The 10,596-nt window shown below is 43.0% G+C and overlaps 1 pseudogene; it reads left to right on the forward strand.

Moving 5' to 3' along the window:
- The first annotated feature begins 4,555 nt into the window (after positions 1–4,555).
- LOC116561663 lies at positions 4,556–5,780 on the forward strand (annotated as a pseudogene).
- The last annotated feature ends 4,816 nt before the right edge of the window (positions 5,781–10,596 follow it).

Consider the following 10,596-nt stretch of genomic DNA (forward strand, 5'->3'; position numbering starts at 1 on the left):
GTTGCTAATCTCATTCTCTTAACATTATCTTTCGCAGGGCAGAGGTTTTTAATTTTAATGGAGTCCTGCTTACCGATTATCTCTTTAGTGGATTATACCTTTAGGGTTACATCTAAAAAGTCATCACCATGTCCAAGTTATCTAGATTTTCTCCTATGTTATCTTCTAGGAGTTTTATAGTTTTGTGTTTTACATTTAGGACTGTGATCTATTTTGAGTTAGTTTTTATAGGTGTAAGATCTGTGTCTAGATTAAATGTTTCTGCATGTGGATGTCTAGTTCTTCCAACATCATTTGTTGAAGAGACTATCTTTTCACTGTATTGATTTTGCTCCTTTGTTAAAGATCAGTTGGTTATATTTATGTGGATTCCTGGGCTGTCTATTCTGTTCTATTGATCAATTTGTCCATTCTTTTTACCAAAACTACCCATCTTGATTACTATAGTTTTATAGCAAGTCCTGAAATCAGATAGTGTAAATCTTCCAGCTTGGTTTTTTCCTTAAATATTTTATTGGCTATTCTAGGCCTTTTGCCTCGCTCTATAAACATTAGAATTCATTTGTCTATACCCACATCGTAGCATTTATTTATTTATTTATTTATTGATGAAGCTTTGCTCTTGTTGTCCAGGCTGGAGTGCAATGGTGCAATCTGGGCGCACCACAACCTCTGCCTCCTGGGTTCAAGCAATTCTCCTGCCTCAGCCTGACGAGTAGCTGGGATTACAGGCATGCGCCACTGCACCCACCTAATTTTGTATTTTTAGTAGAGACGGGGTTTCTCCGTGTTGGTCAGGCTGGTCTCAAACTCCCGACCTCAGGTGATCCACTTGCCTCAGCCTCCCAAAATGCTGGGATCACAGCATGAGCCACTGCACCCAGCCAATCGTAGCATTTTTATTAAGTGTTTATGTCTGGAGAAAACATGCAGTCTTCCATTGCCATATTCCTTTGTAAATCTCATTTCTCAAGCCCAACTATGAGGTAGAATTCCTCTCCTTTTAAAAAATCTCAGTTGAATTTTTATGTGTTTTCCTTGATTTGTGCAATGATATAGGAACACCTGTGTTTCTTCCTTCCCTGAGAATTATTGGGAGCTTCCTCTGTTATTTTTCTGCTTCAATGGACGTGCCTGATATCCTTTATAGCATCTGGTTAATTTCTTGTGTCTGGGTGTACCTTCTCCCTCCCTCTTGGTTATCAGTTTCAAGCTCTCTTGATTCGATCAGTGGATTTAAAGGCAGATGGATTGATTTTGACTTCTCACTAAGGAAGGAACAGAGCCTAACAGAATCAGCCTGACATTTATAGCTCCTCCTACCTGGTAGCACAAGGAACAGTCAACAGCCGCTCAATAGTGGATGAAAGACCCAAGTGAGCCCTGTGATTCATTCTCAAATTTCACAAATCATCCTTAAAATGGTACATTTTAGTCCCTTATTCCTCATGGTCCCACTTCATTCATTGTTCATAGGCCAGATGCCTTTTCAATTAACATGGGAAACAAACATGAAAAGGAGCATTGAAATATTATTTTTCCTATTTCTATCCCTAAAGTGGTATGTTTTCTGCTCTTAGTTTTAATGGCTAAGTGAATAAAGAAAATGCTGTGAAATACTTTTTAAACTGAACAATGGCCCATACAAAAGCTTCCTGACGCATGTGTAGCAAGTCATAGTCTACAAAGGACTGGCTTCTTATTTGCTCCCTGGCCATCAGGAGCAAGGTGGGTTGCTGCACTAAAAGGCATTGAAAGGAATCTCAATGTAAGAAACTAAGTGGAAAAACATTTCCCATAGAAAATGCCCTCTTCTGTGTTTTTAAATTTTCTTTTCTTTATTTTCTTGTTTGAGATGGAGTCTCGTTCTGTCACCCAGGCTGGAGTGCAGTGGCACCATCTTGGCTCACTGCAACCTCCACCTCCCGGGTTCAACAATTCCTGCCTCAGCCTCCCGAGTAGCTGAGTAGCTGGGACTACAGGTATCCACCACCACACCTGGCTCATTTTTGTATTTTTAGAAGAGATGGGTTTCACCATGTTGGCCAGGATGGTCTCGAACTTTTGACCTCAGGTAATCCACCCACCTTGGGCTCCCAGCATGTTGGGATTACAGGCATGAGGCACCATACCCGGGTTTAAATTTTCTCCTCTTCGCTTCCTCTTCCTCTTCTCTTTTTTTGAGACCAAGTTTCACTCTGTTGCAGTGGCATGATCTTGGCTTGCTGCAACCTCCGCCTCCAGGTTCAAGCAATTCTGTGCCTCACCCTCCTGAATAGCTGGAGGTTGATAGACCATATAGGCATGCACCACCACACCCAGCTAATTTTTGTATTTTTAGTAGAGATGGGGTTTTACCATGTTGGCCAGGCTTGTCTCCAACTCCTGACCTCAGGTGATCTGCCTGCTCTGGCCTCCCAAAGTACTGGGATTACAGGTGTGAGCCTCTGCACCTGGCCTAAATTTTATTTTCAAAGAATCTCTTCAGTCTGTTGCTTCCAAGATGATGTCTCTGACCACATGCTGCTCTTGAGAAGGTATCTCTTCACAATTCTAGACTTTCTCCCAGACTAAGATGCTTAAGGTGGAAAATTTAGATGAGATGATCCTTATAAAGTCCAAAGAAGTGATGGAAATTCTAGGGAGTTGTGGATGCCTGATGTTTAATAGGTATTGGCTTCTCACCTTTCAAATGCATTTTGATATGGGAATCTGTTAGGTTCAGTTAGCAGAACCACCCAGAACATTCCTCAAGGTATTAGGCAAGAGAATAACCTGGGATTATCCACAATAATTTCCTGTTTCTCAGAAGTGAAAGAGACAGAACTCTGGGGAGCACCAGCATTGAAAGGCTGAGTGGAGAAGTCCACAAAGGAGCATGACGAAAATGGCTGAACTGAAGGAGGAATGCAGGACACAGGGGCGGTATGGACTCCTCCTACATAGAACCACCCAGGGAGGGAGAGTCCTATGTAGCCATGTGCTGCCAAGAGATCATGTAAAAAAGAAAAAGCATCTACTACATTCTCACTGGTGACCAGGGTGAGAGTTGGTTTAACGTAGGGGCAGAAGTCAGATTCTGGTTGGGTGAAGAGTGAATGATACCAGAGGCTGATCAGTGTTAACATTTTGTTTTAGCATTATATGCAAGGCACTGAAGCCAGGCAGCAGCCCCCCCGCCCCCCGCCCCCCGCCACCCCGCTAGCCTTGGTTGTTATCCTATATATTGCTCATGGCAGCAATTTCCTGTTTGATTTTGATAGCCCAGACACCTGGTGTACTTATCTTACTAAACAAACATATTCACAAACTGTCAGTGTACTTGGAGTACTGACATTAATCCAAAGCTTGCATTGTTGTATGACAGCATTCAGGGTTTGGGGAGCAGTCCAAAGGGCTGGATCTTCCCACTCTGGGGTCCTCAGAGAGTTCTGCTTTGCTGACAACTATCATAACTCCCCCAGGGACTGGCTGAAGTGTTCTCTTTCATGTAACATTTTGCAGGTGTGTTTTTGCTACTGAGTTACCCCCGAGAGCACACAGCAAGGGCCCTCAGACTTTAATTAGCGTAAATAACACTAAAAAAAAATGCAGATTCATCTTTGATGTACATAGATGCAAACATCCTTGACAAAACACTAGCAAACAATTCGATAATACATGAAGTAGGCCCTATTCCCAAAGATTCTCACAAGGCGGAAGGTCTAGAGCTGCTCATGAAAACAAAACAAAAAAAATCATTGATGCAAAAGAAGTGGCCTTCACGTGTTTGTTTTCTTCTTGTTGTTGTTGTTAGCTAGGGACCAGCAGAGGCTAAATGAAATTGTTTCTAAAGTCAGGGTCATTTTATAATTATAAAGAGATCAATTCATCAAGAGCATGCAACAACTGTAAATATATATGCACCCAACACTGAAGCACCCAGATATATGAAACAAATATGAGGAGAGCCAAAAAGAGAGGCAAACACCAGTACAACAATAGGGACCTCACGCTCCACTGTCAGCACTGGAAAGAACATCTACACAGAAAACCAGCAAAGCAAGATCAAACTTGATCCACACTACAGACCAACTGAACCTAGTGGACACTTACAGAACATTTTTATCCAACAGCTGCAGAATACACGTTTTTCTCCTCAGCACACGGAACTTTCTCGAGGACAGACCATATAATAGACTCCAAAACAAGTCTGAAGTAATTTTTAAAAATTAAAATTATATCAAGTATCTTTTCCGACCATAATGGAATAAAAGTAGAAAGCCATACTAGAAGAACTTTGGAAACCATACAAAAACGTGGAAATTAAACATGCTTCTGAATGGCCATTGGTCAAGAAATGAAAAAGGTAATTTTAAAATTTTCTGAAACAAATGGAAATGGAAACACAACATACCCAAACCTGTGATACAGCAAAAGCAATATAAAGAGGAACATTTATAGCAATAAACACCTACACCAAAAATATAGAAAGGCTTCAAATAAATAACCTAACTAGAAAAGCAAGAGCAAACGAAAGGCAAAATTACTAGAAAAATTTATGATCAGAGCAGAAATAAAAACACTGAGACTAAAGAAAATTACAAAAGATCAATGGAAAAAAAAATTTTTTTTTAAATAGGTAAACAAAGTTGTTGTTTGGACTCTTGTCAAGATGGCTTGTGCTGCCCCGCAGTTCCCAGCCAACCAGGACAGGTCTATTTGTCTCTATCCTGCTTATTTAAATAATAAGACCACAGCAGAGGGAAAGTGAATCCCCATAAGTAAGGCTGTTGAAAATTCTACAGCTACAGAGATTCAAGATGTATGTTCAGCAGTTGGACTTAATATATTTCTTGAGAAAAATAAAATGTACCCTAGAGAATGGAATCCTGGCATCCAATACAGAGGCAGAGCCTGAGTCTAGCTCAAACAGGAAGATGGCAGCCTCTGCCTTTACAGTTTTCCCATCACATAAGGCAGTAATGCTGTATGCAGCAGCAATGATACCTAAACTAAAAACAAGGACACAAGGCCAGGCACAGTGGCTCACGCCTGTAATCTCAGCACTTTGGGAGGCCAAGGCAGGCAGATCACGAGGTCAGGAGTTCAAGACCGGCCTGGCCAACATAGTGAAACCCCATCTCTACTAAAAATATAAAAAATTAGCCAGGTGTGGTGGTGGTGGTGTACACCTGTAATCCCGACTACTCAGGAGGCTGGGGCAGGAGAATCCCATGAACCCAGGAGGTGGAGGTTGCAGTCAGCCGAGATCACGCCACTGCACTCCAGTCTGGGGAGCAATGTGAGACTCTGAGACTCTGTCTCAAAAAAAAAAAAAAAAAAAATGACACACAAAAAACAGGAGGTGGTGACCAAAGTCTTCAACAAGGACAAGGAAGTAAAAACGGGAAAGGAAAGAAAAAGAAGTAACCTACTATTAGTGCCAAATATGTGGCACTACTGTAAGACACATGAATGGAGGTTTCTAATTTATACTGAAGGAAAATGGAAGCTGTTTGTTTGCATCGTTTAACTGAACTGTGAAGCCTTGTGCCCCTCATCTTTATCACTGGAGTTGCCAGTGAAACAAACTTACATCAGAAGTTTGCATGTCACTTTTACGCAGTATAAAAGAATTTTTTAGTCTTTCAATGCAGTTTTTTTGGGGAAGAAAGAATATTTTTTAATTGACAATGGACTGTACAATAAGTTACTTGACATAAGTTATTTGTTTCAGATAAATGTTAAACAGATTTGAAATAAACATTTTGTCCACCTTACTAATGAAATAAAATTTGAAATTGAAAAAAAACAAGTAAACAAAATTGTCACATCTTTAGCCACGCTAAGAAAAAAAGAGAGATGACCCAAATAAAATTATAGACAAAAGGAGACATTACAACTGTTACCACAGGAATTCCGAGGTTCATCACAGACTATTATGAGCAACTATATGCCAATACACTGGAAAAACTAGAAGAAATGGATAAAAGTTCTCAGCAAACTGCACAGAGAAAGAATACACTTCAACACGATAAGGGCCGTATTTGACAGTCCCACAGCTAATATCATACTGAACAGGGAAAACTGAAAACCTTCCTTAAGATCTAGAACAAGGAAACCACTTTTATTCCACATAGGACTAGAAGTCTTAGCCAGAGGAATTAAACAAGAGAAAGAAATAAAGGGCATCCAAATTAGAAAGGCAGATATCAAATTATCCTTGTTTCAGATGACATGATATTATATTTAGAAAAACCTAAAGCCACCACCAAAAAAGCTATTAGAAGGGATATATTCAATAAAATTGCAGGATACAAAATTAACATATAAAAATCAGTAGCATTTCTATATGCCAAGATTTAACCATCTGTAAAAGAAACCAAGAAAGCAATTCGGTTTATGATAGCTACACATAAAATAAGAGAGCCAGACCCAGGAGACTGTACCTGTAATTCTAGCCGCTCAGGAGGCTGAGGCAAAAGGATCGCTTGAGCCAGGAGCTCAATGTTGCGGTTGCCTGTGGTCACCCCACTGCACTCCAGCCTCGGTGACAGAGTGAGATCTCCATCTCTAAAAAATAAATAAATAAATAATTATAATAACAAAATGTCTAGGAATAAACTTAACCAAAGGAGTGAATGATCTCTACAATGAAAACTATAAAACATTGATGAAAGAAATTGACGAGGACACCGAAAAATGGAAAGGTTCCATGTTCATGGATTGGAAGAAACAATATTGTTCAAAGTAGCTCATCAAATTGCCAAGAGATGCAGTCTCAGAAAAGGGAGGAACAGAGGGAGGTTAAATTTTCAGAACCTTAAAAAAAAAAAAAAGGTCAGACTACTAATAGTTCTGTGAATATACTGTGTCTGCCACTTTAGATCACAGGATTCTGGTGCTTTTATCAGTACCCGTGAACCCTGGACAGTGGATGCAGTCAGAAGCATGGCACCCACAGTGTCTCTGAAGATGCGATGTGGCTGCCTTGGCCATCTTCTTTCTCTGCTTTTTCAGAGGCAAAAATTCCAGATAGGTTACATTTGATTGGCTGAGCCTTGGGAGATGCTTATGCCCTGATGAAAGGAAGGCTGAGCAATAAAATATCTCAGATTTTCAGCTTTTATAGTGGGAGGAAGTCTCTACCTCCTACTGATACTCACATGGTAGAGTTGAAGGAAGACATAGAAAACAGGTTCAAATAATGAGGCACATGGGGCTTGGTGTGGTGGCTCACGCCTGTAATCCCAGCAATTTGGGAGGCCAAGGTGGGTGGATCACCTGAGGTCAGGAGTTCGAGGCCAGCCTGCCCAACAAGGTGAAACCCCATCTCTACTAAAAATGCAAAAATTAGCCGGGTACGGTGGTGGGTGCCTGTAATCCCAGCCACTCAGGAGGCTAAGGCAGGAGAATTGCTTGAACTGGGAGGTGGAGGTTGCAGTGAGCTGAGATTGTGCCACTGCACTCCAGCTCAGGGGACAATACAAGACTTTGTCTCAAACAGAAAAAAGAAAGAAAAAGTAAAAGAAAAGGAAAGAAAAAAGAAAAGAATGAGGCACATGGCACATACATACACATGAGTTGTTCTTCCAAATAATGAAAGTATAATAAAAACATCATGAGATATTTGTGACTATTTTCTGAAGGGCACGGATAGATATGAAAGGAGGATACTGCTTTCCATTCTATTGTCTTTTGACCTCTGGGCAGTCTAATTGTACCCATGTACCCAATTTCCTTTTCAGTGGCTTTCTTCCTCTAGCTAGCGAAACGATTAGCTGCGGAGGTCAGAGAACATGACTGAGTCTTTGTGTCCCTGAGCATAGCCCAGAGCTCTGTCGATGGGCTTCAGGTCGCTAACCTAGGAAATGGAAGATACATTCATACTATGCTGAATCCATCTCGCTGGTTTTTGGTAGAAAAGAGAAAGTCCTGAGGATGGGGACAGACTCCAGGAAGTTTGTCTTACTTTGCTGGACATTCAGAGGGAATCGCACCATTCCATAGGGGGCTCAGAATCACTGCAGGGTAGTAAAACTACAGGCTCTTTGCACATTGGTCCAGGGACCTGGGAACCAATTTGTAGCACAGAGAGGCTGCCAGGGCACAGAGGCCACATCACCTCCCTCCGCTCTCTTCCAGGAGTCCCCACAATTCAGGAACATCAAAGAAATGCTCTCGATTGCCAGACAGCAGGACATCTCAGGCTGTCTTCCTGTGCCCTCTGTGGCTACAAATGTAGGTCTGGTAGAAGAGCAGCCACTGGGGCCACCTCCTTAGGATGACAGCCCAAGCCCCTTCTCTTATGACCAGCATCCTCTGTAGTGAGTTCGTAGCAGCTTCCCACTCAGGCCTGCTTTTTTTTTTTGAGATGGAGTCTCACTCTCTTGCTCAGGCTGGAGTGCAGTGGCATGATTTCGGCTCACTGCAACCTCCACCTCCCTGGTTCAGGTGATATTCCTGCCTCAGCCTCCCAAGTAGCTGGGACTACAGGCGCCCACCACCGTGCCCAGCTAATTTTTGTATTTTTAGTAGAGACAGGGTTTCACCATGTTGGCCAGGCTGGTGTTGAACTCCTGGCCTTGTGATCTGCCCACCTCAGCCTCCCAAAGTGCTGGGATTACAGGCATGAGCCACCACACCAGCCCTAGGCCTGCTCTTGAGAGCAAAACAAAATGCTTTGTTTCAAGCATGAGAATTCTTAGGCAGCAAAGATGCAACCACCCAGCCTGGGCCCATGTAAGGCTATGGCTTCCCTTTCCTCTCCATGTACGAGGATTCCTTTGCTTAAAGTTCATAGGTGCCATCTTTTGAAACTGTGCTTTCACCTATGAGAACAGATACCAGATCAATTCCATGACAGAGCAATTCTAGTCTTAAAAATGTTTTACCTTCTTGACACTTTAAATTATTAATCGCCAAAGTCTACTATCTGGTAATAGTTAGAAACACACATTTCCTGGGAGCCCTCTGCAGACCTTTGAAAGCAGCATGTGCAGAATCCTAGATGATTTCAGTACTGAGGGAACACAAGCCACATGCATGTGTGTGACCGCAGCACCCAGCTTCGTTCCTCCAGCAGAAACTTGGAGATTTCTAGATCCTGGGTTCCTGTGTCTTCCACAGGCAGCTTCTTGACCCGGATCCTGCTCTCAGACATTCTTTGCTGTTCTTGTTCTTTCTGTCCCACAGCATGTCTGAGGTCTCTTGCTCTGCTTCCTAAGAAAGCCGGGCAGCCCTGGTTCCTAGGAAAACAGCTCCTTCTGTCTTGTTGAATAAGCAGCAGGAGGGCCCGAAACATAAAATCCTCTAGCTTAGCCTGCCTCTGCCCCTTCTCTTTCCAGAAGCACTTCCTAAAACACGTAAGCCACACTGACCTAGGTGGCCACCGGTCTTAGTCAATTTTAATAAAATTTTTATTACTTTTTTTTTGAGACAGGGTCTCACTGTTGCCCAGGATGGAGTGTGGTGGCACAATCATAGCTCACTGCAGCCTCCAACTCCCTGGCTCAAGCAATCCTCCCACCTCAGCCTCCTAAGTAGCTGGGCTACAGGTGTGCACTACCAGGCCTAGCTGATTTTACAATTTTGTTTTGTGGAGACACAGTCTCCCTATTTTGCTTTAGGCTGTCTCAGTCCTGATAATCAATATGGGCACAGGGTGTTAAGTCTCAATGCACAGCTGTGACAACCCTGGGTAGATGAGCCTGCAGGTGGAAAGAGTCGGGGAGGGCCCAGGAGGCTTTCCCTGGTGTTTGCCCCCACAAGGTGCAGTCTAGAGTCTGGGAGGAGGTGGGGGTGGGGGTGGTGTCAGCTAGAGGCTTCAAAGGCTGGGACACTCTCCACATCTGTCCTGTGTGTAACTGTTCATTTATTCCTGACAGTTCATTCACTTTCTCTTTATGTTCTCAGCATTTGCCAGGGCTGTGGGGATTGATCTAGAGTCGGCCCTAAGAAAAGCCAAAGCAAAAAAAATAAAGAAATCCTTGGGCACTGGCTCCACCCACCTAGGGATGCCTTTGGGTCCTCACAGGTCCTGTGGGGCTTCCCCAGGTTGCCCCTTCTGGGTCTCAGACCTTGAGGGCATAGCTTCTAATCAAAGCAGTTCATTGGAGCTGCTATAGCAATACTATACAATAGTAGATTATAAACAACAAAAACTCATTTCTCAGCCAGGTACAGTGGCTCATGCCTGTAATCCCAGCACTTTGAAAGGCCAAGAGGCGAGGATCACTTGAGCTCTGGAGTTCAAGACCAGCCCGGGCAGCATAGTAATACCCGCCTTCACAAAAATAAAAAAAATTAGCCGGGTGTGGTGGTGCACAGCTGTGGCCCTAGCTACTTGGGAGGCTGAGGTAAGAGAGTTGCTTTATCCGGGGAGGTCAAGGCTGCAGTGAGCCCTGATCACACCAGTGCACTCCAGCCTGGGTGACAGAGTGAGACCCTGTCAAAAAAGAAAAGAGAGAATAAAAGAAAAAGAAAAGATTGATTGCTCACAGTTCTAGAGGTTAGGATGTCCCAGATCAAGGTGCCAGCAGGCTCAGCGTCTGGTGAGGTGTCTTCCTGATTTATAGACGGCTATCCTCTTCCTGTGTCCTCACAGGTTGGAAG

Source organism: Sapajus apella, unplaced genomic scaffold (genome assembly GCF_009761245.1).
Source record: "Sapajus apella isolate SASKATOON/1434 unplaced genomic scaffold, GSC_monkey_1.0 scaffold30, whole genome shotgun sequence".
Taxonomy (NCBI): Eukaryota; Metazoa; Chordata; class Mammalia; order Primates; family Cebidae; genus Sapajus; species Sapajus apella.